Raw genomic sequence first — 27520 nt, 5'->3', positions numbered from 1 at the left:
GTGCGCCTAAGGGATTCTGTAATTCTAACTAGTTGTGATTGTTGTCACATTTTCCTAAGTCCAGGTTCATTCAACTCAGGTACACATGCTGCCTTTTGTGTTTCTGTGTGTGCCCGTAGTGTTAGGTAAGGGGTAAATGTAGGGGTATGGGTGGGTTGCACTTCGGCGGGTCGTGTGGACTTGTTCACAGTCTCCATGATTGTGCAGATTCAGTGGATCAGCCATGGGAAATGCAGTGTTAAAAGGATGGAGTGCTCCAGGTGGGATGCTCTTTGGATGGTTGGTGGGGTTTGATGGGCCAATGCTCTCCTGCCACACTGTTGAGATTCTATTCTATGATTGAGGATAAAGGCTATTCTATGATTGAGGATAAAGCAGGGTGTTCTTGGAGAGGCGGTAATAACTGGAAAGCTGAATCCAAAAATCACCACCTTCACCAAAGGAGATTTTCGGAAAATGACAGATAGTCAGGTGGATTAGCATTCCAATCTTAGATAGTGAGGAAGCATGTAGGAGATAATGATTTTGCAATTTTAAACTGAGGGGAGACAGTGATTTATGGTTTTAGATTGCATCGTACATTCGCAGTGTGAATATCCATCCTGTACTTTATTACAAAGCCAAGGTCACTGACAATGAAAACCAAAACACCCAGGAAATATCGCCTCACCTCGTAATCTGATAAAAGAATTCTGATAAGTCTGGTTGACCTTAGAACAAAGATGAAAAGTTGGAAGATTAAATCCAATCCCAAGATCCAGTGCTTAAACAAAAGGAGATGACAATAGGATGAGGCAGGAGTTGGCTAATGTAGACTGGAAACAAAGACTTTATGGTGGGAAAGTTGACGGACAGTGCGGGAATATCAAAGAAATTTTTTGAAGTGCTCAGCAAAAGTATATATCAGGGAAAAGGAAGGACTGTAGGAAAAGGAATAATCTGCCGTGGGTGGCTCAGGGAATAAGAGAGTCTATCAAACTGAAATAGAAGGCATACAAATTGGCAATGACCATGGAGATTAGAAAAACTTTAAAGATCAACAGAAAGCGAGATGGGATTGGGGGAGAAAAGTGATTAATAGCTATCCCCAGGGCTGGAATAACAGTTTATACTGCTAGAGGGGAACATGTTGTTTGGGGAACATATGGCCTCTAATTGTTGAAGCACTTAACTGTTACCATAATCCTGAGCAAGTTAAAAATCACAGCACACCCCAAAAGCTTGTACTTCCAAATAAACCTGTTGGACTATAACCTGGTGATGTGTGGTTTTTAACCTTGTCCACCCCACCCCAACCCCGGCACCTGCACATCAGAATCCTGATAGATACCCCACTGAAACTGAAGCGCCTGTCAGATACTTGAGGGAGCCACAGGGGGTGTGGGGGAGGAGGGGTGTGTGGTTTAACCACAAAGTGCTGAACTGATCTAGACTTTCTAACTGCCGTTGCCATGGAGATCATACTGAGAGACAGTCTCTATTCAAAGTCCCAAACCACTAAGGTATAAGAGTGGGAGCTGTACATCGGACAGGTGGGGAGTTACCTGATGCTGCCTGGAGGTGTTCTGCATGTACACTATCCAGGTAACTGCCATGTTTCATCAATAAAGACTCAAAGAAGACCTCTCAGAGTTCTGTGCCCAGTTATTCCTGTCCAGCAGGGTTCAGGAATATGAGTACACAGCAGTCAGTCTTCACAGTGGAGGATACGAAGAACATGGCAGTAATTGAGAAGGAGACTGAGGAAGGTGAGGACCTAGATAATAACCAGGATCATGAAAGAGTTAGAACTGGATATGCTAATGGAGCTAAAGGTAGACAAGTCTCATTGCCCTGATGGAATACATCCCAGGATACCAACAGAGTTAGTGGGAGAAATAGCAAATGCACTTAGAGTCATAGAGTCTGACAGCAGAGACAGGCCCTTTGGCCCATGCTGACCAGAAAGTCCATCCACACTAACCCCATTTCCCTGCATTTGGCCCATTTGCTTTTGACCCTTTCGACCCATGTATTTGTCCAAATGTCTTTTACCTGTTGTGAGTGTTCCTGCCTGAACCACTTCCACTGGCAGCTCATTCCATATACGTACCACCCTCTGTGTAAAACAGTTGCCCCTCAGCTTCCCTTTTATTCTTTCTCCTCTAACCTTCAACTGATCCAATCAAGCCGTCCAATCCTTGAGTTCCTGGGAAAAAGACTGTGTGCATTCACCTTATCCATGCCTCTCATGGTCTTATACACTTCGAGAAAAGAACCCCCTCAGTTTCCTCTGCCCTAAACATAAAATCCTAACTTGTCCAACCTCTCCCTATAACTCAGACCCCTGAGTCCTGTCAACATCCTTGTAAATTGTTCTGCACTTTTTACAGTTTAATAACTGAAACCTACATTACATTCATCATATTTCCAGTGTTTCCCCGCGGTGCTGGAACCGACGGGACAATGCCAATGGATTACAATCCATGATCGAGAATGAACTCCTTTACAACAATCCCGTTTTCATAGTGTTTCCCATGGTGCAGGTATCCTTGTGTCTTTCTGGTTGCATGGTTAATTAAAGACTTGTCCTTCTACAAAGCAAAGTTGTGGCTTAATTGTTCCTGGGAAATGTGCCATGATTTTCCAGAATTACAAAAGCAAATGAAACCTCTCTCCACACTCACCATGCTGACATGGACTTGGCTGTGTCTCAGGACTTTCCCAGTCACACTGAGATTTGAAATATTTGCCCATGGAGAGAATGCACACCTTTCCTTCCAGATGAAAAGACCAATGATATTCAGATCGGCACGGATCAAGTAACTATCAGATCTGAACATGAAGTTCAATTTGAATTTCTCATCCGCAAATCCACCCTTTCAGTACCATACAACAGAGCACACAAGTTCCCACTGTTAATACAGGATGGAAATTCATAAGACAATTGCAGTATTAAACTGTAGTTTCCTTGTTCCCCCAAAGCTTTAAACCTCAGTCTCACAATTTCTCTCTTCTGTGAACTGAAATCCAAACCAATCCCCCCACTCCTTTCCTCCACACCCAGTTCTCACACTCTCTCTCTTCGAATCCAGTTTCCTAGCTCCTGATGAGAACCATCCTGCATACACTGCTTCCTGCACACTCTGGCCAAGACCCATCTGACTAAAATGAGCCAAATTAGAATTCTAATTGCAGGCCCATCCTTGTCCCTTTCCATAACAACCCTGAATCTTCACAAAAGAGTTCTGATAACTTTCTGCAAAACGCTGCCCCACTGATAGTCTGATCACATATCAGGGTAGCAAGAGAAGGGCCATTCCCCAGGGTCCTGCTCCTAGAGGGATGAAGCTGCTAATGACAGATTAATCCCTCACACCCACAGCCTCCTTCCCAGGCACTGACCTATACTGTGCATACTCCCACAGTCGGTCAGCACTGCACCCGTGCACTTGTCTCCCCTCCTACAGCACGAGCTCCCGATCATACAGGAGTCCGGGTGATTGACAGCAGCTGCTGCCCAATATATCAGAATCCCTACAGTATGGAAACAGGCCCTTCGGCCAAACAAGTCCTTACTGACCCTCCAAACAGTAACTTATACAGACCTGTTCCCCCGAACTAATGTAACTAATACTATGGGCAATTTAGAATGGCCAATTCACCTGCCCTGCACATCTTTGGATTGTGGGAGGAAACCAGACCACACGTAGGAAACCCGCTCAGACACGGGGAGAATGCGCAAACCCCACACAGACAGTCGCCCGTGGCCGGAATCGAACCCGGGTACCTGGTGCTGTGAGGCAGCAGTGCCAACCACTGAGCCATCTCTATAGAGTGGAGGGGGCGGGACTGGAGGACTGGGACAACGGGGTTGTAAACAATGAATAAATGTGGAGGACACTGGGGGATGGACAGGTCAGTGAGGGACAGGAGCAGTGCAGCAGCAGGAGGGGATCCTGGACAAACTGAGCAATGGGAGAGTCTGACAGGAGAGAAACTACAGGGAGGTTCTGTTTGGAGGCTCAGGCAGGGACAGCTGGGAGACAGTATGGCCTGGTGGCTTGGACAGGTTTACTAATCAGTCTCTTCAAAGATGCTATTACTCAACTCTGAGCCTGATCCTCCTGGTCCAGAGGTAAGGACACTTACACTATTTCCTGGTGGGCAAGGGATACAGGGACTGCCTTTCAAAAGGAACTCACCTGTGTTGGTAATATTAACAAGACTCAGTACAGACTCACTGACAAAATGCTGGTGTACTTGAACTTCATCCAGAATATTAACACCTATAACTGGGCAATGCAGACCCCAATGTACAGAGTTAAATCCTGGAGCTTTGTGCATGGGAAATCATCTCTCATGAATTTGACTCAGTTTTTTTGAAGAAGTAACAAAGAGGATTACTGAGGTCAGAGCATGGACATGATCTACATGGACTTCAGTAATGTGTTTGACAAGGTTCCTCATGGGAGACTGGTCAGCAAGGTTAGATCGCATGGAGTACAAAACTGGCCCGAAGGTAGAAGGCAGAGGGTGCTTTTCAGGCTGGAGGCCTGTGACCAGTGGAGTCTCACAAGGATCGGTGCTGGATCCACTACTTTTCGTCATTTATATCCATGATTTGGATGTGAACATAAGAGGTATTGTAAGTAAGTTTGCAGATGACACCAAAATGGGAGGTGTAGTAGACAGTGAAAAAAGATTACCTCAGAGTACAAGAGGATCGGGATCAGATGGGTGAATGGGCTGAGGAGTTCAGTTTAGAAAAATGCGAGCTGTTGCATTTTGGAAAAGCAAACTTTAGCAGAACTTAGACAGTTAATAGTAAGTTCCTGGGGAGTGCAGGTTTATAGTTGCTTGACAGGAGAGTAGCAAGTAGATAGGATAGTGAAGGCCACAGTTGGTCTGCTTGTCTTTACTGGTCACAGCATTGAGTGTAGGGGTTGGGAGGTCATATTGCAGCTGTACAGGACATTGCAAAAGTTGCCGAATCAATATTCCATAGAATTCTGTTCTCCTTCCTATCAGATGGATGTTCTTAAACTTTAAAAGAGATCAGAAAAGAATTATAGCATGGTGCCAGGGTTGGATAGGTTGTTTTTCCTGGAGCGTCAGGGGCTGAGTGGTGACCTGAAAGAGATTTTTAAAATCAGGTTGGGCATGGATACGGTAAATAGACAAGATATTTGCCCTGCAGTGGGAGAGTACAGAACTAGGGGACTGGGAGGGAGGGTAGGACCGAAATGGATGCGGAAAGAGCGGGGTATAGAGAGGGGTGGCACAGAGACGGGTCGGGACAGAAAGTGGGACTAGAGAGGAGGGGAACACGGGGGGAGGAGGGGGAGGTTGCGACTGACAGAAAGGGTGAGGGTAACAGACTGGGGGGGGGGGGGGGGGGAACAGGCCGATTGGGAGGGGGGGTGAAGAGACAGGCCGGTGGGGAAAGGCCGACAGAGGGAGGGGGGACAACAGGCCGACAGAGGGAGGGGGACAGGCCAATGGGGGGGGGGGAGCAGGCCAACAGAGAGGGGGAGACAGGGAGAGCAGACAGAGCAGGGGGAGACAGGGGGAACAGAGAGGGAAGATGGAGAATTATTTTATAGATCTAAAACTCAATTCTGTTCCAGTTTTCTCCTCCTCACCTTAATTCCTTCTAAAGGGCTCAGAATAACTGCATAGATCTTGGAAAGTAGAGTTTCAGGGAGATCAGGTGCTGGACGTGGCATTTGGGACACTAACATGGAATGGAATGTGCTGTTTCGATTCGATTCGACTGTCTGTGTGGTGTTTGTACATTCTCCCTGTGTGTCTGCGTGGGCTTCCTCTGGGTGCTCTTAATTTCCTCCCACAAATCCAAAGCTATGCAGGTTAGCTGGATGAGCTTTGGGTAATGGTAGGTTACAGAGTTAGGGTGGAATGCTGTTCCGATGGTTGGGATGGTCTCATGGGCCGAAAGGCCTGCTTCCACACTGTAGGGATTCTGTCACTGAATATAGGGATTAGGAGGGCACGTTGTGGCTGAGTAGGGCATTGGGGAGGCCAGTTTTAGAATACTGTGTTCAATTGTGGTCTCCCTGATTTCAGAAAGATGTTACCAGAATAGGACTCAACCTCTTAATGACAGAGTTCCTGGGAAGTGTTGACAGACAAACAGACCGTGCAGTGTGGATTGATAGGTCATTGAAAGTGTGGTTGAAGATAGACAGGTCGGTGAAGGTGGTGTGCGGTATGCTAGCTGTTATTGGGCAGTGCATTGAGTATAGGAGTCGGGAGATCATGTTCCGGTTGTACAGCTTATTGGCTCAGCCACTTTTGGAATCCCCAGACTGCTTTCAATTCCAGTCTCCCTGTTCCAGGAAAGATGTTGGGAAACTTGGAAGAGTTCAGAAAAGTTTTACTAGGGTGTTGCCAGTATTGGATCATTTGAACCATAGGGAGAGGCTGAATAGTCTGAGGCTATTTCCCTGCAGCACTGGACACTTTAGGTGGCTTTATCGAACTTTATAAAATTGTGAGGAGCAATGATAATGTGACTAGCCATCGTTTCTTTTTTTCCCCCCAGAGTAGGGGAGTCCAAACAAATGTGAATCTTTTTTCCAAGGTGGAAATGACAAATTCTAGAGGAGAGATGGCAAGTTTAAAGGATATGAAAACCAAACCAACTGAAGATGCTGTAAACCAGGAAGAGAAATAGAAGTTTCTGGAAAAGCTCAGCAGGTCTAGCAACATCTGTGAAAAGAAATTAGAGTTAACGTATCGGAGGAAGGGTGACCAGACCCAAAACTTGAACTGATTTTTCTTCACAGATGCTGCATGACCTGCTGAGCATTTCCAACAACATCTGTGTAAGTTTAAAGGGAGTTGTTTGGAGTATATACCTGAGAGGAACTTTATAAAGTGCGAGTGAGACCACATCTGGAGTAATGACAGAAGTTTTGGTCCCTTTATTTAAGGAAATACATCATTCCATCAGAGGCATTTCACAGAAGATTGACTGGGATGAACCCTGGTTTCCAGGGATTATCTTTAAAGAAAAGGCTGAAGAAGTTGGGACTCTACTCACCGGATTTGGGAAGAATGAGAGGGGATCTCATTGTAACATGTAGGATTCTTAAGGAGTTTGACAGGGTAAACAATGGGAGGTTGTTTCCCAACATGAGGGAGTCTGGAACCAGATTCTGGGATAGTCACGGAATCACGGGTTCTGTTTTGGATTCGTCAAGTTTGAGGCAACACCGACACGGGTCAGGGGTTTCAGTAGCAATGGAGCTGGGGTGAGGGGGAGACAAGCAACATTTAAGAGATTGGAATTCCTGGTGTTTGTGATTGTGTAGATGTCTGATCAGAAGGTCACCTTGGGGTCAGATATGAGAGCAATATTGTGAAGAGTGTGGTTCTGCCTCAGACACTTCCCAGTGAGAGGGAGGGGCTCAGCAGTCAGGGAAAGTAATTTGTAATAGCAACTGAAGGCAATGGGTTTAACCATTGTAACGTTCCGTTGCAGGAAATTGCAGCCAATCGCTTGGTGGGAGTGTGATGAGCAGTTTGATAACTGAGTAATGGAGAGGGATGATGGGGAGGGAGAGCTGGGCATTGTCAGTGTACATGTGAAACCTAACACGGTGCTTTTGGACAATGTCACCTCCTGGCAGTATGTAGGTGAGAAACAGGAGGGACCAAGGAGAGATCCTTAAGGGACACCAAATACAGGGAATTCAGAAAGGAAAGGGAGAGTCGGGATGGAGTAGGTTTTTCAAACAATGGTGGGTTCAAATATTAGTTTGTAGCAGAATGGGACAGAAGACATAACCAGGAAAGACAGACAGACAGAACAAGGAACAATATCTGTGAATTGGGGAGGGGGAGTGATGAGGAGGAGGGGCAGCCCAACTCCAAAAGCACTATTTCTACATCAGTGACATCACCCAACTCCACCCTAGTCTCAGCTCATTTACTGAAACACTCGTCCATCCCTGTGTTATCTCCAGACTTCATTATCCATACACACTCCTGGCCAGCCTCCCACATTCAACTTACATGTAATCTCAAGAGTATCTAAAACCCTACTGCCCATAGTGCTCACTTGTACCAAAACTTGTTGATCCATCAAAAGGCTCCTATTAACAAGCAACAATTTAATATTCGCACCCTTGATGTAATTCCTGGTTGTGAACATCCCTGTCTCCCTGCACCACACAACCGGTGAGATCCCAACATCTTATTTTCTTTCAGACTCCGAACGATGTGTTTATTCATTGCTTCATCTGCCTGACTGTTTCTACTGTTGCCAAGGCAACGGCGGTCTGGAATTCGCACTCTGACCCCCTCAGACCTGCTTTCCTCCTTTAAGGTATTCCTGAAAACCTGCTTATTTGGCAATTCTTTTGATCACCTGACCTAGTATCCACAGCTGTGGCCTTATGTCAGAAGTTCTCAATGGTATTTCTGTGGAATTAAAAACATGGTTAAAAAAAAAACAAACTGTTGTTGATTTGCACATACATTGTCAACTCTTCACTGTCGCTGAGTGAATAATCTATAACAGCTCTTACCCAAACACATTGTGGGAGCACCTTCACCACACGAACTGCAGCTGTACAAGGAAGTCAAACATCACCTTCTCCACAGGCAATGGAGCTTTGGCACTGATCACTAGTATCTGTGGAGGGAGAAATACACAGTTGATATTTCAGGGAGTGCAAAATGCATTATCGGGAGGGAAAATGGTACAGAATTTGGGATTTTCAAATTTGTGTTTTACAATGTGCACTAAGTTCTGTAAAACCTCTCATTCCATACCGTGAAAATTTCCTTCTCTTCCTGGTCAATATGTCTTTCCTTTCCCCTGCCCTTCACCTTCACACATTTCCAATGCCTTGGTCACAACAAAACTGTGCTGCCAATGAAGTTTATGACATGGTTGAGTATTGCCCCGCCCCTCATTCACTCCGATTGGTTGAAGGACCAACTAGCACCTCTAGCCCCGTTCCCCCACTCTTATTGGTCCTGCGCTGACATCAATAATCCGAGGCACATTGTGGGCTGGAGCATGCTCAGTGCTTCCTGCTTTTGCTATTCATCAGGTCTCAGAGAGATGGGCTCATCCCTGTTTCTCCTGATGTCAGACAATAACAACAACTACCTGCATTGTATCGAGCCTTTCACATTGACAAATATCCTAAAATGCTTCACGAATGATGGAAACGTTGATTAAAGAGAACGATTTTTAGATACATCTTTAAGGCGGACAGGGGGGTTTAGGGAAGATATTCCAAAGGTTTGTGTCCTCGGCAGCTCCAATCGTGGAGTGATGTAGGTGGGCAACAGCTTACAATGGAGACAGTTAGTGGCTAACCATAAGTTAACAACCTCATGTCGTAGCCCCCTACCCCACACACCAGGCCTCGTTCTCACAGCCTGCCATTACACACTACCTATGGTTAGCCACTAACAGTCTCCATTAACAGCTAATCACCCTCCCCCAGCCAGATCGTTATCCACTCCTTTATCCAACCACTCTTCTCACTCTATCCCCACCTATCCTTTACTCCTTACATCGTCCCCTAAACCCTACCTTCTGCACATAAACTGACCTTTTTTTCTCAGTAATATCTCTTCTGTGGAAGGGACACTGAGTCTGAAACTTTAACTCTGATTTCTCTTCACAGATACTGCCAGACCTGCTGAGCTTTTCCAGAACCTCCTGGTTGTTGTTTCTGATTTACATCTTCTGCAGTTCTTTTGGTTTTAATTTACCGGGAGTTTGTAATTCAGGTCCCACAGCCTCTGTCCCAGTCTCTGCTGTCTCTCCCAACCCCACCCAGTGACACTGCACCTGCACAGCTCATCGACAGGTGTTGTCTTGCTGGCCACACCCCTCATTCACTCCCATTGCCTGCAGGACCACACAGATTCTCCTCCCATTGGTCTGGAGCTGCCGTCAATCAGCCAGGCCCCATTGTGATGAGAATGGAGGGCTAATCCCTCTCTCTGCCCTGGGATGAGCTTCATCATTCACACTGAATGGGGCAGTATCACAGAGCACAGGGCCTGGGGGCTATTCAGCCCATTGGGGCTGTACTCTCTCCCTTTGGAGATGCTGCAAATCTGTCCCAAGTCCCCTCCCATGTGCCCACGGCCCCCCAAATCTTTCCTTAAAAAGATTCCAAGTCTGTTTCAGAATACCTGCCGAATCTGTCGTTCAGACTGTTCCAGATGCTCAGAACTTACTGAATAAAATAGTGTTCACATTTTCACCTTGTATTATTTGCCAGTTACTTGAAAGTAGTTACTAAAAATTGTGACAGTGTGAACAATTCCTCTCTCTCTCTCTGCAAATTCAAGACCTTGGAACCAAATCTGCACCAGATCGAAATCACTGCTTCACCTTCTCAGCTCCAAGGATAATTATCTGTGCTTCAGCTAGCTCTCCACAAAAGAGAGGAATGCATCTTAATTTATTAAGATCAAAGAAACAGACCTTCGGTCCAATTCGTCCGTGTCAACGAGGAATCCTAAACTAATGGATTCCCATTTACCATCTATTGGCCTGTATCCATCAAAACCCTTCCTATTCATGTACCCAATTGGAAGCCTTTTAAATGTTGTGATTTTATCAGCCTCCACTACTTCATCTGGTAGCCCCTCCCATACACACACCACACTCAGCTTGAAAACGTTGCCATTTAGATCCCTTTTAAATCTTTGCCCTCTCAACTTACACCCAGGTCCTCTAGTTTTGGACCCACCTAACCTGAGGAAATAGGACCCCGGCTGCTCACCTTATTCACGCCCCTCGTGATTTTATAAATCTCCATGAAGTCACCTCTCAGTCTTTGACTCTCCAGAGAAAATAGCCCAGCCTATTAAGCCTCCCCCTGTAGCCCAAATCCTCCAATCCTGGCAACGTTTTTGTAAATCTTGTCCAAACCTTTGCAAGTTTCACAACATCCTTCCCAGAACAGAGTAATTCAAACTGAAAACAGTTTTCCAGAAGTGGCTTAATCAATGTCCTGTCCAGCCACAATATGGCGTCCCAGCTTCTGTATTCAATACATTGACCAATAACAGAGAGCGTTAATGGAGTCCCATTTGCCAGCGGTTCACACTTATCCCTCTAAAACCTTCCTTTTCAAGTACCCAATCAGATGCCTTTTAAATGCTGCAATTGTACTAGCCTCCACCCGTTCCTCTGGCAGTTCACTCCATACTTGCAATGCCCTCAACATGAACACGATGCCCCTTAGATCCCTTTTAAATCTTTTCCCTCTCACCTTAAGCCTGTACCCTCTAGTTCTGGACCCACCGAACTTGGGAAAAAGTCCCTGACTGCTCACCTTATCCATGCCCTTCATGATTTTATGAGATCACCTCTCAGCCTCCAACTCTCCAGGGAAAATAGTCCCAGCTTATTCAGCCTTTCCCAATAGCTCAAACCATCCAACCCTGGCAAAATTCTTGCAAATATTTTCTGACCCCTTTCAAATTTCTCAACATTATTCCAAGAACAGCGAAATTGGAACTGAAAACAGAATTCCAGAAGAGCTGTAATCAGCGCCCTGTCCAGCTACAATATGACGTTACAACAGCTGCATTCAGTGCATTGACCAATAACGGGGAGCATACCAAATGCTGCATTCACTACCCTACCTACCTGTGACTCTACTTTCAAGGAACTAGGAACCTGCACTCCAAGGTCCCTTTGTTCAGCAAGGTTCCCCAGGACTTTACCATTAAGTGTATAAGTCCTGCCCTGATTTGCCTTTCCAAAATACAACAGCTCGCATTTATCTAAATTGAACTCCGTCTGCCATTCCTTGCTCCAGTGGCCCATCTGATCAAGATCCTGTTGTATTCTGAACTAACCTTCTTTATTCTACATCTCCAATTTTGGTGTCTTCTGTAAACCTACTAACCATACCTCATATATTCACATCCAAGTCATTTATTTAAGGGCCCAATATCCATCCTTGCAGCACATTGCTGCTCACAGGCCTCCAGTCCGCAAAGCAACCCTCCATCATCATCCTCTGTCTCCTACCTTCAAGGTAGTTTTGTAATGGCTTGCTCTCCCTCCATTCCATGTTATCTAACCCTGCGAACCAGTCTGCTTTGTGGAACCTTGTTGAATGTCCATATATACAACATTCACCGCCTGGCTTAATCAATTTTCTCTGTCACTTCAAAACACTCACTCAAGTTAGTGAGACCCAATTGTGCACGTACAAAGCCACATTGACTCTCCCTGATCATTCCTTACCTTTCCAAACAGATGGATATCCTGTCCCTCAGAATCCTTTCCAACAACTTGCCTGCCACTGACTTCAGGCTCACTGTTTTCTTGTTCCATGGCCTCTCCTTACCACCTTTTAAAAAGAATGGGACCTCACCTGTCGTTATCAACGATACAAATACCTCAGGAGAGGCCCAACAATCACATCCCTAGATTTCCAGAAAGTTCCAGGATACACCTGATCAGGTTCCAGGGCTTTATCCACCTTGATGCGATTTAAGACATCCAGTACCACCTCCTCTGTAACATGGACACTTTTCAAGTCATCACTGTTTATTTCTCCAAACTCTCGAGCTTCCATATACTTCTCCAGTAAAAATGACGTGAAATATTTGTATATCTTTCACACCCCCTGTGGTTCCATAGACAGCCTTGTTGACCTTTAAGGGGTTCTATTCTCTGGTCCAGTTAATCTTTTGTCTGTGATATATTTGTTTAATCTCTTTGGATCCTATTCCAGGACATCCCAGAAAGGCCGACTTCAAGGACCGTAATTTTCCTCTGACTTGATCAACAATGCCCTCCAACACATACCCTCCACTTCCCGCACCTCCGCCTTTACCCCACCCCTCCAGACACAATAAAGAATATAACCCTGCGCTCTTCACCTTCCACCCCACTCATCTCCAGATACAGCCCATTAACCTTGGTTATTTCTGCTATCTAAAGTCAGACCCCACCACCAGAGACAGATTTCCCTCCCCAACCCTACCTGCGTTCCACAGAGACCATTCCCGCTGCACCTCCCATGTTCGGTCCACACCCTCCCACCAACCCACCCTCCACACCCTTGACCCTCCCTTGCCGCCATGGGAGATGTAAAACATGTGGCCACACCTCCCTCTGACCTCTGTCCAAAACCCCAAAAGGATATTTTCACATCAGGCAGAGATTTGCCTGCACATCCCAAAGCCTCATATACTGCATCTAGACACTATGGGAAATTTAACATGATTCATCCAACTAACCTACACATCTTTGGACTGTGGGAGCAAACTGGAACACCTGAAGGAAACCCTTACAGACACTGGGGAGAATGTGCCAACTCCAACACAGTCGCCTGAGACTGGAAACAAACCCAGGTCCCCTGGTGCTGAGGAAGCAGCGCTCATCACTGAGCCACAATACTGTGGGATCTTTGGTGTTAATGCGCTGCCCCACTGATACCTCAGTCACTGACCCTGCCTCATCTCCTAAGTGGCAGTGATGACGGAGTGAAATTATCGCTAGACAGTTAATCCAGAGACCCAGATAACGTTCTGGGGACCCGGGTTTGAATCCCATCACGGCAGATTTTGGAACGTGAATTCAATAAATATCTAGAAAAAATAATCTAGTGATGACAAGGAATCCATTGCCAATTGTTGGAAAAACCAATGTGGTTCACTCACGACATTTAGGGAAGGAAAATGCCATCCTTACCTGGTCTGGTCTGCATGGGACTCCAGACCTATAGCAACGTGGTTGACTCTTAACTGCCCTCTGGGTAAACGCAGCAATAAATGCTGGCCGAGCCAGTGACAGCCTCATCCTGTGAATGAATAAAGAAAACAGGTTAGGTTTTGTTCCTTCTCTAGTAAGTACATCCCACCAACTGAATCTGAAATGTTCTCGTACACACTGAACAAATACCTTTCCATCCAAGCCCTTAACACTACAGCACTCCGAGGCCATGTTGGTAAAATTAAAACCACTTGTCATTGCAGCCATATTATTCTTTCAGATAACTGAGGTCTCCTGGTAAAATTGTGTCTCAATTCCCCGCTGACGATTGGGAGAGAGTCTATAATACAATCCCAGTAAGATGGTCATCCTTTTCTTATTTCTCAGTACCAACCAAATAACTTGCCTGGATGTACTCCCAGGAATATCCTCCCGAAGCCCAGCCATAATGTTATCTCTAATCAAAAACACCTCTCTCCCTGCTCTGTTGGCCCCTTTCTATCCTTGCTATAACATCTATACCCTGGGAACATTAAGCTGCTAGACCTGTCCATCCCTGAGTGATGCCTCTGTAATTGCTGTAATATTGCTGCCATATTCAAAACCATACCCTGAGCCCACCTGCCTGACCTGTCAGGTCTCTTGCACTGATATAAATGCAGTGTAACTGGTCCGTCGCACCTCATTCTGTGACTTGCTCTTGCCTGCCTTGACAGTCTGACTGGTGAACAGTACCAGCCTCAGACTCACCTCTTTTCTCACTATCTCTTTAGGATTACCCCGACTCCCTCACTTGTTTAATGCCTCCCGAGTGGCACGAGCAAATCTCGCTGCTCGTCAGGACCCCAGGCTTTCCCCTTCCTATGCCATTGGTACCAATGTATAATATCCTCCCACTGGTTATTTTCCCTTTTGAGAATATTCTGCTCCCTCTGTGAGACATCCTTGACACTGGCACCAGGGCGGCACCACCCCATTCTGATGTCTCACTGTCAGCTGCAGAAATGGCAGACTGTGCCTCTGACTAGAGAGTCCCCTATCACCATCGATCGTGTGGAACTGGATATATCTCACATTGTGTTCGAAGCCAGTCTCAGTACCAGTAACTTGGCTGTCAGTGCTACATTCCCCTGAAAGTCTATTACCACCTACATTTTCCAAAACAGTATACTTGTCTGAGATGGGGATAGCCACAGGAGACTCCTGCAGTACCGACCTACCCCTCCTCGCTTTCCTAGCGGTAAACCATCTACCTGACTATCTGCAGTGTCCTGCATTCCTGAGACTGCCACCTATCACACCCCCAGCTCCTCTCAATTCCTCACTGCCTTTAATGACTCCTCCACCAATCCATGCGTTCCAATAGGATTTACAATCACACTTCCTGCAGACAATCATCAGGATAATTGAAACTCTGAGGTAAAAACAATAACTGCAGATGCTGAAAACCAAATACTGGATTAGTGGTGCTGGAAGAGCACAGCAGTTCAGGCAGCATCCAAGGAGCAGCGAAATCGACGTTTCGGGCAAAAGCCTTTCATCAGGATGAAGGGCTTTTGCCCGAAACGTCGATTTCGCTGCTCCTTGGATGCTGCCTGAACTGCTGTGCTCTTCCTGCACCACTAATCCATCATTGAAACTCTCCCTAATCTCCCACATCCGACAGGAACAGCACGCCACTCTACAACAGGCATCTCTCCACCTTAACAATCTACAGACCAAGACAAAGGCACGGTCTTACTGCTCAAAAAATACTGCCCGAGAATAACTTAATGCTTACATTTCATATCTTAAACATTTCATCAAGAGACCCTAAGACATTAAAAAGAAATCCTTACCTTACTCACTATTGTAGATTGAATAAAATAAAACCGACTAAGATTGTTATTTGAAGAGACTGAAACTCACTGAGCTGATCCCCGGCTCTGAGTACTTCCAAGGGTGAGGTCTCTCTGAGGACAGCTGTGAAATGTCTCTGTTTCTCTTCTCTGTCCACTCCATTTCCAGAGAGGTTTTTAACTTCACAGCAAGTCAGCTCAGAGAGGTCACTGCTTGGTTTTATTCACTGGGGGTTGCCTTTGCTGCCCAGACCAGTATTTATTGGCCACCTTTACTTGTCTCGGAGAAAGTGGTGGTTAACCACCTCCCTGAAATGCTGTCGTCCATGTACACCACAGTGATGTTTGGACAACAATCCCCCTCTGGCCCCACAACCCTCCCTGTCTCTGTAATCCCCCTCCGGCTTCAGAAATTACATGACCGTGGCATAAGATTTTTATTTAGATTCATTTGTGTTTCATAAACTGGCCCAAAAAAGTGAAATATTTCACCGCCAAACAAATTTCTGTTGATTGACCTTTTGGAGAGGCTGACCTGACACATGGACATTGCAGTGTTTTATCTCAAATTGTACACGTAGAATGATGGAACTTTCTTTTAGTCAGAAATAGGAAAGGTGCAGTCACCTTGTTGGGTGTTTATTATAGGCCCCCCAATAGCAGCAGAGATGTGGAGAAACAGATTGGGAAACAGATTTCGGAAAGGTGCAGAAGCCACAGGGTCGTAGTCATGGGCGACTTCAACTTCCCAAATATTGACTGGAAGCTCTTTAGATCAAGTAGATTGGATGGGGCGGTGTTTGTGCAGTGTGTCCAGGAAGCTTTTCTAACGCAGTATGTAGATTGTCCAACCAGAGGGGAGGCCATATTGGATTTGGTACTTGGTAACGAACCGGGACAAGTGGTGGGCTTGTTAGTGGGTGAACATTTTGGTGATGGCGACCACAATTCTGTGACTTTCACCTTGGTTATGGAGAGAGATAGGTGCGCACAACAAGGAAGTTTTTACAATTGGGGGAAGGGAAATTACGATGCTGTAAGACAGGATTTGAGGAGCATACGTTGGGAGCATAGGCTGTCAGGGAAGGATGTGGTGGAAATGTGGGACTTTTTCAAGGAGCAGATATGACGTGTCCTTGATATGTATGTACCGATCAGGCAGGAAAGAAATGGTCGTGTGAGGGAGCCTTGGTTGACAAGGGAGGTTGAATGTCTAGTAAAGAGGAAGAAGGAGGCTTACATAAGGTTGAGGAAACAAGGTTCAGACAGAGCAGTGGAGGGATACAGGATAGCCAGAAGGGACCTGAAGAAAGGGATTAGGAGAGCTAAGAGAGGGCATGAAAAATCCTTGGCGGATAGGATCAAGGATAACCCCAAGGCATTCTATGCGTATGTGAGAAACCCGAGAATGACGAGAACGAGGGTAGGTCCGATCAAGGACAGTGGTGGGAGACTGTGTATTGAGTCGGAAGAGATAGGAGAGGTCTTGAACAAGTACTTCTCTTCAGTATTTACGAACGAGAGGGACCGTATTGTTGAAGAGGAGAGTGTGAAACGGACTGATAAGGTAGAAGAGATACCTGTTAGGAAGGAAGATGTGTTGGACATTTTGAACAACTTGAGGATAGACAAGTCCCCCGGGCCTGACGGGATATATCCTAGGATTATGTGGGAAGCAAGCGAGGAAATTGCAGTACCGCTGGCAATGATCTTCTCGTCTTCACTGGCAACTGGGGTGGTACCAGGGGACTGGAGAGTAGCGAATGTTGTGCCCCTGTTCAAAAAAGGGAATAGGGATAACCCCGGGAATTACAGGCCAGTTAGTCTTACTTCTGTGGTAGGCAAAGTAATGGAAAGGATACTGAGGGATAGGATTTACGAGTATCTGGAAAGACACTGCTTGATTAGGGACAGCCAGCACGGATTTGTGAAGGGTAGGTCTTGCCTTACAAGTCTTATTGAATTCTTCGAGGAGGTGACCAAGCATGTGGATGAGGGTAGAGCAGTGGATGTAGTGTACATGGATTTTAGTAAGGCATTTGATAAGGTTCCCCATGGTAGGCTTATGCGGAAAGTCAGGAGGCATGGGATAGAGGGAAATTTGGCCAATTGGATAGAAAACTGGCTAACCGGTCGAAGTCAGAGAGTGGTGGTAGATGGTAAATATTCAGCATGGAGTCCAGTTACAAGTGGAGTTCCGCAGGGATCAGTTCTGGGTCCTCTGCTGTTTGTAATTTTTATTAATGACTTAGATGAGGGAGTCGAAGGGTGGGTCAGTAAATTTGCAGATGATACGAAGATAGGTGGAGTTGTGGACAGTGAGGAGGGCTGTTGTCGGCTGCAGAAGGACTTAGATATGATGCAGAGCTGGGCTGAGGAGTGGCAGATGGAGTTCAACCCTGCCAAGTGTGAGGTTGTCCATTTTGGAAGAACAAATAAGAATGCGGAATACAGGGTTAATGGTAGGGTTCTTGGTCAGGTGGAGGAACAGAGGGATCTTGGGGTCTATGTACATAGATCTTTGAAGGTTGCCACTCAGGTGGATAGAGTTTGTAAGAAGGCCTATGGAGTATTATCGTTCATTAGCAGAGGGATTGAATTCAAGAGTCGTGAGGTGATGTTGCAGCTGTACAGGACTTTGGTTAGGCCACATTTGGAGTACTGTGTGCAGTTCTGGTCACCTCACTTTAGGAAAGATGTGGAAGCTTTGGAGAGGGTGCAGAGAAGATTTACCAGGATGTTGCCTGGAATGGAGAGTAGGTCGTACGAGGATAGGTTGAGAGTTCTCGGCCTTTTCTCGTTGGAACGGCGAAGGATGAGGGGTGACTTGATAGAGGTTTATAAGATGATCAGAGGAATAGATAGAGTAGACAGTCAGAAACTTTTTCCCCGGGTACAACAGAGTGTTACAAGGGGACATAAATTTAAGGTGAAGGGTGGAAGGTATAGGGGAGATGTCAGGGGTGGGTTCTTTACCCAGAGAGTGGTGGGGGCTTGGAATGCGCTGCCCGAGGGAGTGGTAGAGTCAGATTCATTGGCGACCTTTAAGTGGCATTTGGATAGGTACATGGATGGGTGCTTAATCTAGGATAGAAGTTCGGCACAACATCGTGGGCCGAAGGGCCTGTTCTGTGCTGTATTGTTCTATGCTCTATGTTCTATGTTCTATGTTCTATTGCTAAAAAGGGAGGCAATGGCTTAATGGTATTCCTGCCAGATGAGTGACATGTACAGTGTTCCGAGGATTAGGTTTAGAATCCCAACATGGCTGACGGCAGCATCGGAATTCAAGACAATCTAGAATGGAAAGGCGAATGACGACCATGAAACTATTGTTGATTGTTAGAAAACCCATCTGGTTCACTAATGTCCTGTAGGGAAGGAAACGGTCATCCTCACCTGGTCTGGCCTACATGTGACTCCAGACCCACAGCAATGTGGTTAACTCTCAACAGCCCTCCGGAAAAATACTTTAAAAACTGTTAACAAATCCTCTGCAGGTATCACTTAAAAACTGACTATTCTCATTGGGACTGTGAATTTCTGAAGGGCCTGAACTAAAACTGAGTTTCAGCTTCACCTTCTCCCTGTCTCACCTCACTCTGTTTACACCCAACTCCAAAACACTCTCATTGAGCCAAGCAGCCCTCACAGTGCAGCCCTGTCATTTTCATTGTCTGCTCACACCTACACTGCCCTCAGCCTCCTGTACTGTTCCAATGTATCTCAATGGGAGCTCAGGGACAGCACCTCATCTTTCAATTCAGCCCTTTGTAACCCCAGAGTCAACATGGACCTCAGCAGTTTCGGAATGAACAGACAGTTGTCAGAAGCTGGAACATTCCAAATGAAAGGTACTGGAATTTGTGTCCAAAAGGACTTTTAATGGGAAGTTTGCAGGTAATTGAAAATATGAAGTTTACAGGTTAACATCATGAAGTGGGTGATTGGGTCTAAATCTGACAGTTCTTACAAAGAGACGAGGTGTCATCTGGATAAATCTGTGCTCCCTTTCAGGCTAATATCTCCTTCCTCTGCTGCAGGGCCCAGAACAGAGCACAAACCCAAAGTGTGACCCAACCATGAATTTGTACATCTTTCTGCTTAACAAAAATATTGGAGATATTTTACCACAAACAGATCAGACAAACCTTTCTCCTTCCACAGTTAAAAGCCAATGATATTCAGATCCTGATGACTCCATTGACTGTAAAAACTTGCTTTTGAGATCCTAGCCTCAATTATTCTGATTTAATATCCTATGAAATGAATTTACAAAACAAAACTCTCAGTCAGTGCAGGAAGAATATAAAGACATACTTTTCGCTTGGTATGTGCTTGATGTGTAAATGCCTCTATTCAAATCGCACCCCCCACCCTCGGAAGGGGACATGCACATGCGCCTCACCTGTACCTTACCCCTAATAAAGATGGCGACCATATCCCATGACCTATCACCGCCTAAGGGCCGCAGCCATTTTCCCATCTGCTGCAAACGCGGGACCGAGAGCTTCTAATTCAGACTAACGACCCGCACAGAGGGTAATTGAAACTTCCCAGTCTAAAGTGATTCATTTGGCCCCAAGGTCCCATACTTCCCGCGGGAGCCTGTGCCCCACAACCTGAGCCGCCTCCGGAATTTTAATTTTGTTTCTTTCAAAGATGTGAAAAGAAGGGCCCTGTGTAGACTGCTGCTGCACACCGTCCACCTCTTCTCCCTCATCCACCGTCCGGACACGCCTTGGCATGCCCACTTGCCACCGGCCCGTGGGGATCCCCAGTGGAGGGCTCTCTACGCGGGAGTCCTCCCCCTTTCTCTCGGGGATCTGGGGTGGAGGGTGTTGCACGCAGCAGTCTCCTGCAACCGCAGATTGCGGTGGTTCACGGACTCCCAGCCCAACTGCTTGTTCGGTGGCGCTGTGGAGTCCGTGGACCATGTATATATTGGGTGTGGGCATTTGCCCTCCATTTTTGATTTTCTTAAAAACCTCCTCCTCTGCTTTTGGTTGCACTTCAGTCCCACGCTCCTGATCTTTGGGCACCCGGTACAGAGGAGGGAGGGCAGATCTGAAGACCTCCTCGTGGGTCTGCTCCTGGGCCTGGCCAAACTGGCCATCAACAGGTCCAGGCAGCGGGCCGTGGAGGGGGTCGTTAGGGCCGACTGCCTGCCCCTCTTCCAGGGTTACGTTAGAGCCCGGGTGTCCTTGAAGAAGCAGCACGCGGTGTCCACCAACACCCTGGAGTTGTTCAGGGAGAGGTGGGCGCCACAGGGAGTGGAGTGCATTTTTTCCCTTCCAACTCTATTTTGATTTAGTCCCTACCCTCCCCTTCACTGTTTTGATCACACAGCATTGCCCTTTGATGTGAAGGGCAGTGCTTGTCACTGGCCACTGGGGCGTTTTCCTATCTTCCTGGTGGTGGAAATTGAATAAAGATTCGTGCACTTTGTGTCTCTCACTGTGTCTCACACCTGCACACACACACCATGGGTGCTGGGGAAAAAATAAGTACTACCGCAGTTTTAAAAAAAAATAACAGGAGATTGGGTGATAATAAAAAAAAAGAAAAAAAGATATAAACATGAGATTGCATATGGCCATACTAGAAAAAAAAAGTGATTCATCATCTCCGTCTCCGAGGCCACTCTCCCCTTCCCTGTTTGCGTCTCCCACGTTCACCGACGGCCGTGTCACGTGGCGCTGCACAGGCAGAGTTACTGATGATGTGTCATCCCACTGGCCACGCCCCTCATTCACTCCCATTGTTTGGATGACCAGCTGGTTCCACTTCGTCCACCGGTCCCACCAATCTTTCCTATTGGTCCGAAGCTTCCATCAATCAGCTGGACCCCATTGTGAGGTCAGTGGTGGGATCCTCCCCCTGTCTGAATCAAACCCAGAAGGTGTATGGATGGTGTCAATCAGGAACAACAAGCAGAAGGTGCTGGGAAAGCTCAGCAGGTCTGGCAGCATCTGGGAACAGAAATCTGTCCAGTGGCCCTTCCTCAGAACCGATGGGAGCTGGGAAAATTAGAATTCTGACACTGTGGAAACAGGCCATTCGGCCCAAAGGTTCCACAGCGTTCCTCCGAAGAGTATCCCACCCAGACCCATTCCCCAACCCTATTACTCTACATTTCTCCTGACTAATACACCTAACCTACACATCCCAGAACATTATGGGAAATTTAGCTTGGCCAATTCAACTAACTTGCAGATCTTTGTATTGCAGGAGATAGGGGTTAAAGAGTAAATAATAGGCAGGGACAGAACCCAAAGAGAGACTGGAACATTTGGAAAGACAAAGGAGTGGATTATGATCTTGCTGGGGGGGTGCATAGCTGTTAATGGAGGGGACAGGAAGCTGTGTCTGGCAGCATCTCAGTGGAGGTGGCGGAAATGGCGACTGATGATCTACGTTCTGCTGCAAAAACAGACCCCGAGCTTCCAGCTGCCTGCCACTTTAACACACGAGCCTGTTCCCTGGCCAACATCTCTGTCTCACGCTTACTGCAGTGTTCCAGTAAAGCCAGTTTTTCCAAGGACTGCAATTTCCCCTCCCACATAGTCAATACCATCGAATGTGTCTCCTCCACTTCCCGCACCTCTGTCTTTGAAATCCACACCTCGAACTGCAAGGATAGAACCCTCCCCAAGTCCTTACCATCCATCCAGATACAACACATCATCCTCTGCCATTTCCACCACCTACAATCATACCCCACCACCAGATTCCTAAGGGGTTTGACAGGATAAATAGTGAGAGGATGTTTCCCATCACGGGGGAGTCCGAAACCAGATTCTGTGTCAGTCACGCAATAAAGGGTTCCATTTCAGATTCATCAAGTTTAAGGCGACACAGACGCGGGTAAGGGGTTTCAGTAGCAATGGAGCTGGGGTAAGGAGGAGACAAACAACGTTTAAGAGATTGGAATTCCTGGTGTTGTGATTGTGTAGGTGTCTGATCAGAAGGTCAGCTTGGGGTCAGATATGACAGCAATATTGTGAAGAGTGTAGTTCTGCCTCAGACAGTTCCCAGTGGGAGGGAGGGACTCAGCAGTAAGGGAAAGGAATTTGTAAGGCAATGGGTTTAACCATTACAATGTTTCATTAGAGGAAACTGCACCTAATCGAGTAGTGGGAATGTGGTTAGCAGTTGATAACTGAGTAACATTGGAGTAATGGAGAGGGATGATGGGGAGGAAGAGTTGGGCATCGTCAGTGCACATGTGAAACCCAACATGGTGCTTTTGCACGATGTCACCTCCTGGCATTGTATGTGAGATACAGGAGGGACCAAGGACACCAAATGCAAGAAATTCAGAAAGGAAAGTGAGAGTGGAGGTGGAGCAGGATTTTGGGAGAGAAGGACCATAACCAGAAAAGACAGAACAAGGAACAATATCTGTGAATCGGTGAGGGGGACTGATGAAGAGGAGGAGGAAAGAGAGTTGGAAAGTCTGTAGTTTAGTGAGATTAAGGTAAAGGGTCAAGATGAGCTCTGATAAGGCTTGACATGAGATTGGAGAAAGATGTCAGTTAAGGACAAAAACCAGGAACACTACGTGACGCAGTTTGGCTCCGTGGGCTAGTGGGAGGGAGGGAAGCTCCAGATCGGATTATCTCAGTCTGAGTGACAGAGAAACTCCATGTGCTCCAAACTCTTGTTGTTGGAGAGAATGTTGGAGGAGACAGGATGATGAACAGTGTTTCACAAAGAAACCAAACCTGGGTAAGTGATATTTAAAGTGAGTGAACAAACCTAATGTATTTAACGTTTATCCAAAATATTAAAACAGACGACTGAAGTCCTGGTTCGAATCCCATCTTGACAGATGGTGGAGTCTGAATTCAAGAAAAAAAAACTGGAATTAGGAATCTCCTGATCTCCATGGAATCATTGTCAATGGCGGAAAACATCCTGCCAACCTGACAGTGACCCAGCCAGCTACTCTCTGTATTAATCACTGCAAAGTCTCAACAAAGGAATGAAACTGGATAGACCGCTTGGTATCTATCAAGACACCAGAAAATACAACCACAGAATCAGTCCTCTCGATGGTGCAACGTCCTCCAGACTAACATCTGGATTTTGGGGCCAAAATGTGCAGAGCTGTCTCACCGACCAATCAAGGAAGAGCCTGACATAGTCATACTCACAAAATCAACCCTTACAGACAATGACCAGACACCATCATCACCATCCCTAGATAGAGAGTGTGGTGCAGGAAAAGCACAACAGGTCAGGCAGCGTCCGAGGAGCAGGAGAATCAACGTTTCGAGCCTAAGCCCTTCATCACCCTGACCTGCTGTGCTTTTCCAGCACCACACTCTCGACTCTGATCTCCAGCATCTGCAGTCTTCACTTTCTCCTAAAATCTCTGGATATGTCCTGTCCCACCGGCAGGACAGACCAGGCAGAGGTGGTGGCCCAGTGGTGTACAGACAGGGAGGATTTGCCCTGGGAGTACTCAGCATTGACTCCGGACACCAGGAAGTCTCACGGCTCCTGCTGGTAACCACGTACCATCCTCCCTCGGCTGATGAATCAGTTCTCCTTCATGTTGAACAATATATGGAGGAAGCACTGAGGAAGTAAAATGGTATCAAACATACTCTGGGTACAGGATTTCGATATCCACAATCGAGACGAGCTCTGCAACAGAATTACTGACTGAGCTGGTCAGGTCCTAAAGGACATAGCTGCTCAACTGAGTCTGCAGTGGGTGGTGAGGGAACGAACAAGAGGGAAAAACATACTTGATCTCATTGTTATGAATTGACTAGCTGCAGATATATCTCTCCATGACAGTATCGGTAAGAGCGACCATCACAAATTCCTTTTGGAGACAAAGTCTTGCCTTAAAGTTGAGAAAAACCGCCATTGTGTTGAGTGACACTATCACCGTTCTAAATGGGATAGACTTTGAAGAGATGTAGGATCTCAAACTGGGTATCTCTGAGGCACTGTGGGACATCAACAGCAGCAGAACTGTACTCCAGCGCAATCTATAATCTCATGGGATTGTAAATTCCACTCTCAACCATCACAATGTACAGTAAAGGAGGGCATGCCAAGAGCAGCACCAGGCATAACTAAAAATGAAGTGCCAACCTGGTGAAGCTACCAAACAGGACTATCTGCATTTCAAACAGCATCAGCAGCAAGCAACAGAGTTAAGTGATCCCATATCCAGTGGAACAGATCAGAGCTCTGCAGTTCTGCCACACCAAGTTGTGAATGGTGATGGACAGTTAAACAACTCACTGCAGGAAGCATCACAGATATCCCCACCCTTACTGATGGAGGGGTCTCACACATCCATGTACCAGATAAGATGACAGCATTTGCAGCAATCTGCAGCCACACGTGTCAAGTGGATGATCCATCTCAGCCTTCTCCAGTGGTTTCCAACATCACAGATGTGAGTTTTTAGCCAGTTCGATTCAGTTTGAATAACATCAAGAAATGGTTAAGTAGTGCAAAGGCTACGGGCCCGGCAAATATTCTGGCAATAACACTGATAGCTTGTGCTCCAGAACTTGCCACCCACCAAGCCAAGTACCGCTCCAGCACTGGCATCTACCGACAATGTGGAACATTGCCCAGGGATGTTCAACACAAAAACACAGGATAATCCAACCCAGGCAAATTCCATCTATCAGTCCACATTCGATCCGCAGTAAAGTGATGGAAGATGTCATCAACAGGGCTACCAAGCAGCAGCTGCTCAGCAACAGTCAGCTCAGTGACACTAATTTTAGGCTCCACCAGGGCCACTCAGCTCCCGATTGTGTTACCGCCCTGATTCACAACCTGACACCTAACTGAATCCCAGAGGTGAGGTGAGGGTGACAGCCCAGTCCCACTACAAGATCACTATTTCTAGCTGATTCCACCCTTGTTTCAGCTCATGTCATCTCATCCACTTTATGTTATCTCCAGACTTCATTTTCTAAACACACTCAGGGCCAGCTTCCCACATTCAACCTCCCTGTAATCTCATGAAAGTCTAAATCTCTGCTTGTTGATTCATCGAAAGGCTCCTAATTATAATCAACAGCATAACAGCCATAGAGATGTACAGCAAGGAAATAGACCCTTCGGTCCAACCCGTCCATGCCGACCACATACCCCAACCCAATCTAGTCTCACCTGCCAGCACCTGGCCAATATCCCTCAATTTAAAATTCTCACACTTGATTTAATTCCTAGCTGTGATAATCCCTAGCTCCCTGCACCACACACACTTTGAGACCTCGAAAACCCAGTTTCATCGAGACTCCCAACCATTTGTTAATTCATTACTTCACCTGTGTGGCTGTTTCTACAGTTGCTGAAGCAGCTTGGTCTGAACTTTGCAGCCAAAACCTCACAGGTCTGCTTTCCACCTTTAAGACATTCCTCAAAACCTGCTTTTTGGCAATGCTTTTGGTCACCTGACCTAATATCTCCATCTCTGGCCTTATGTCTAAAGTTCTCAACATTATTTTTGTGAAATTATAAGCATGACAATAAAAATACAAAGTGTTGTTGATTTAGACATTATTTTCAAATCATCACTGTTGCTGTAATGAATAATCTGTAATGTCTCTTACCCAACCACATTGTGGGCGCACCTTCACCACACAAACTGCAGCTGTACAAGAAAGTCAAACATCATCCTCTCCACAAGCAACAGGGCTTTGGCATTAATCACTGGTATCTGTGGAAGGAGAAACACAGTTGATGTTTCAGGGAGTGCAAAACGGATTACAGGGAATGAAAATGGTGCAGAATTTGATAAACAGAAATGGAAGGAAAATACACTTGCTTGTTGGAAAAAAAGAATTCTTGACTGTCAAAAATATTCAAGAAAAAAGTAATCTGATAATAGAGCAGTACATGGTCAGGGGCTGGGCCGCAGTGAAAAACTCATTTACAAAGGGTCTATAAAAGTAATAATACAGTAGTAAACAGACCAAAAATACACCCATGGTTCGAGACTGAGGAAGCTTGATATTGACAAAGTGGTCATGAGGGAGCCCAGAGGTGAATCAGAGCAGTATTGGCTGTTATGATCACAATGACTCTACGAGAGAAAGGCTGCACATGCGCCTGGCTGCACCTTGCCCCCTACAAAGATGGCGGCTCCGAACGTGTCCAGTGAGTCGTTGTCCTGAATAAAGATGGCGGCGCTCACTCAGACCTGCAGCCGCACTGAGGCTATTCCCCATTTACTGCAAACACGGGACTGGGACGTTCAAATTTGTGTTTTCCAACGTGCACAATTTGTTTGTAAAATCTCTCCGTTCATAGCAACACAGTTTTTCTCCCGTTTCCCAGTTTATTTCTTTCCTTACCGTATCCTTTCTCTCCATAACTTCCCGAGCATTCATTACAGCGACTCTGCTCCGCGCGCGAGGGTGATCACATGGTTTAGTTTGATTTTGATTGGTTGGAGGATCAACCTCCCGCTCGGTCCTCCAGTTCCGCCCACCGACCTTTCATTGGTCCGGTGCTGACATCAATCACCCAGGGTCGCCTTTGATGACTAAAGCATGCGCAGTGTGTCCTGCTTGAGCTGCTATGTTGGGTAATGTGATAGGAGAGTTTGCTGAGGGGAAGAATTCCCTTTGTGTGAGCTCTGCAGTAGATTTCCTTTATTCATGGAGGGAATTGCCTTCCTACTCATGACTGTATCGCTGTGATTGATGAATCAATGCCATCTGAATCAGTACATAAACACCCCATTTTCATTCCTTTTCACAACATCTGAGATCTTTAGCACATTGTATCACGGTCTTCTTTGGAAACAAAAAAAACATGAAACGGAGCCTCAAGGAATCGGAGCAGGAGTCGGGCATTCATCACCTTCAGCTTGTTCCCCCATTCTATCAGAGCATGGCTGGGCCAACCCAGACCTCAACAACTCTTTTACGCTTCATCCGCATAGCCCTCAACTGCTCAATATTTCAAAAATCTA

At 46.3% G+C, this 27520-nt stretch overlaps 1 long non-coding RNA gene across 2 annotated transcripts in view; it reads right to left on the bottom strand.

Annotated features, from left to right (window-relative positions):
• LOC140468572 (uncharacterized) overlaps positions 1-26980 on the bottom strand; it is a 50947-nt gene extending 23967 nt beyond the window's left edge. The window contains exons 1-4 of one of the 2 annotated variants that reach the window (XR_011955695.1): positions 26898-26980; positions 26154-26260; positions 13697-13805; positions 8535-8641 (exon numbers count right to left, since the gene is read on the bottom strand). This is a non-coding gene — a long non-coding RNA (uncharacterized lncRNA). Of the gene's footprint in view, positions 1-8534; positions 8642-13696; positions 13806-26153; positions 26261-26516; positions 26610-26897 lie in introns of those variants that run through there. The other variant, XR_011955696.1, reaches the window with a different exon arrangement.
• Between the last annotated feature and the right edge of the window lie 540 nt (positions 26981-27520).

Source organism: Chiloscyllium punctatum, chromosome 47 (assembly GCF_047496795.1).
Source record: "Chiloscyllium punctatum isolate Juve2018m chromosome 47, sChiPun1.3, whole genome shotgun sequence".
In the NCBI taxonomy this organism is placed as follows: Eukaryota; Metazoa; Chordata; class Chondrichthyes; order Orectolobiformes; family Hemiscylliidae; genus Chiloscyllium; species Chiloscyllium punctatum.
The sequence above is the reverse complement of the archived record's forward strand: the minus strand, read 5'-3'. Positions and strand labels throughout refer to the sequence as shown.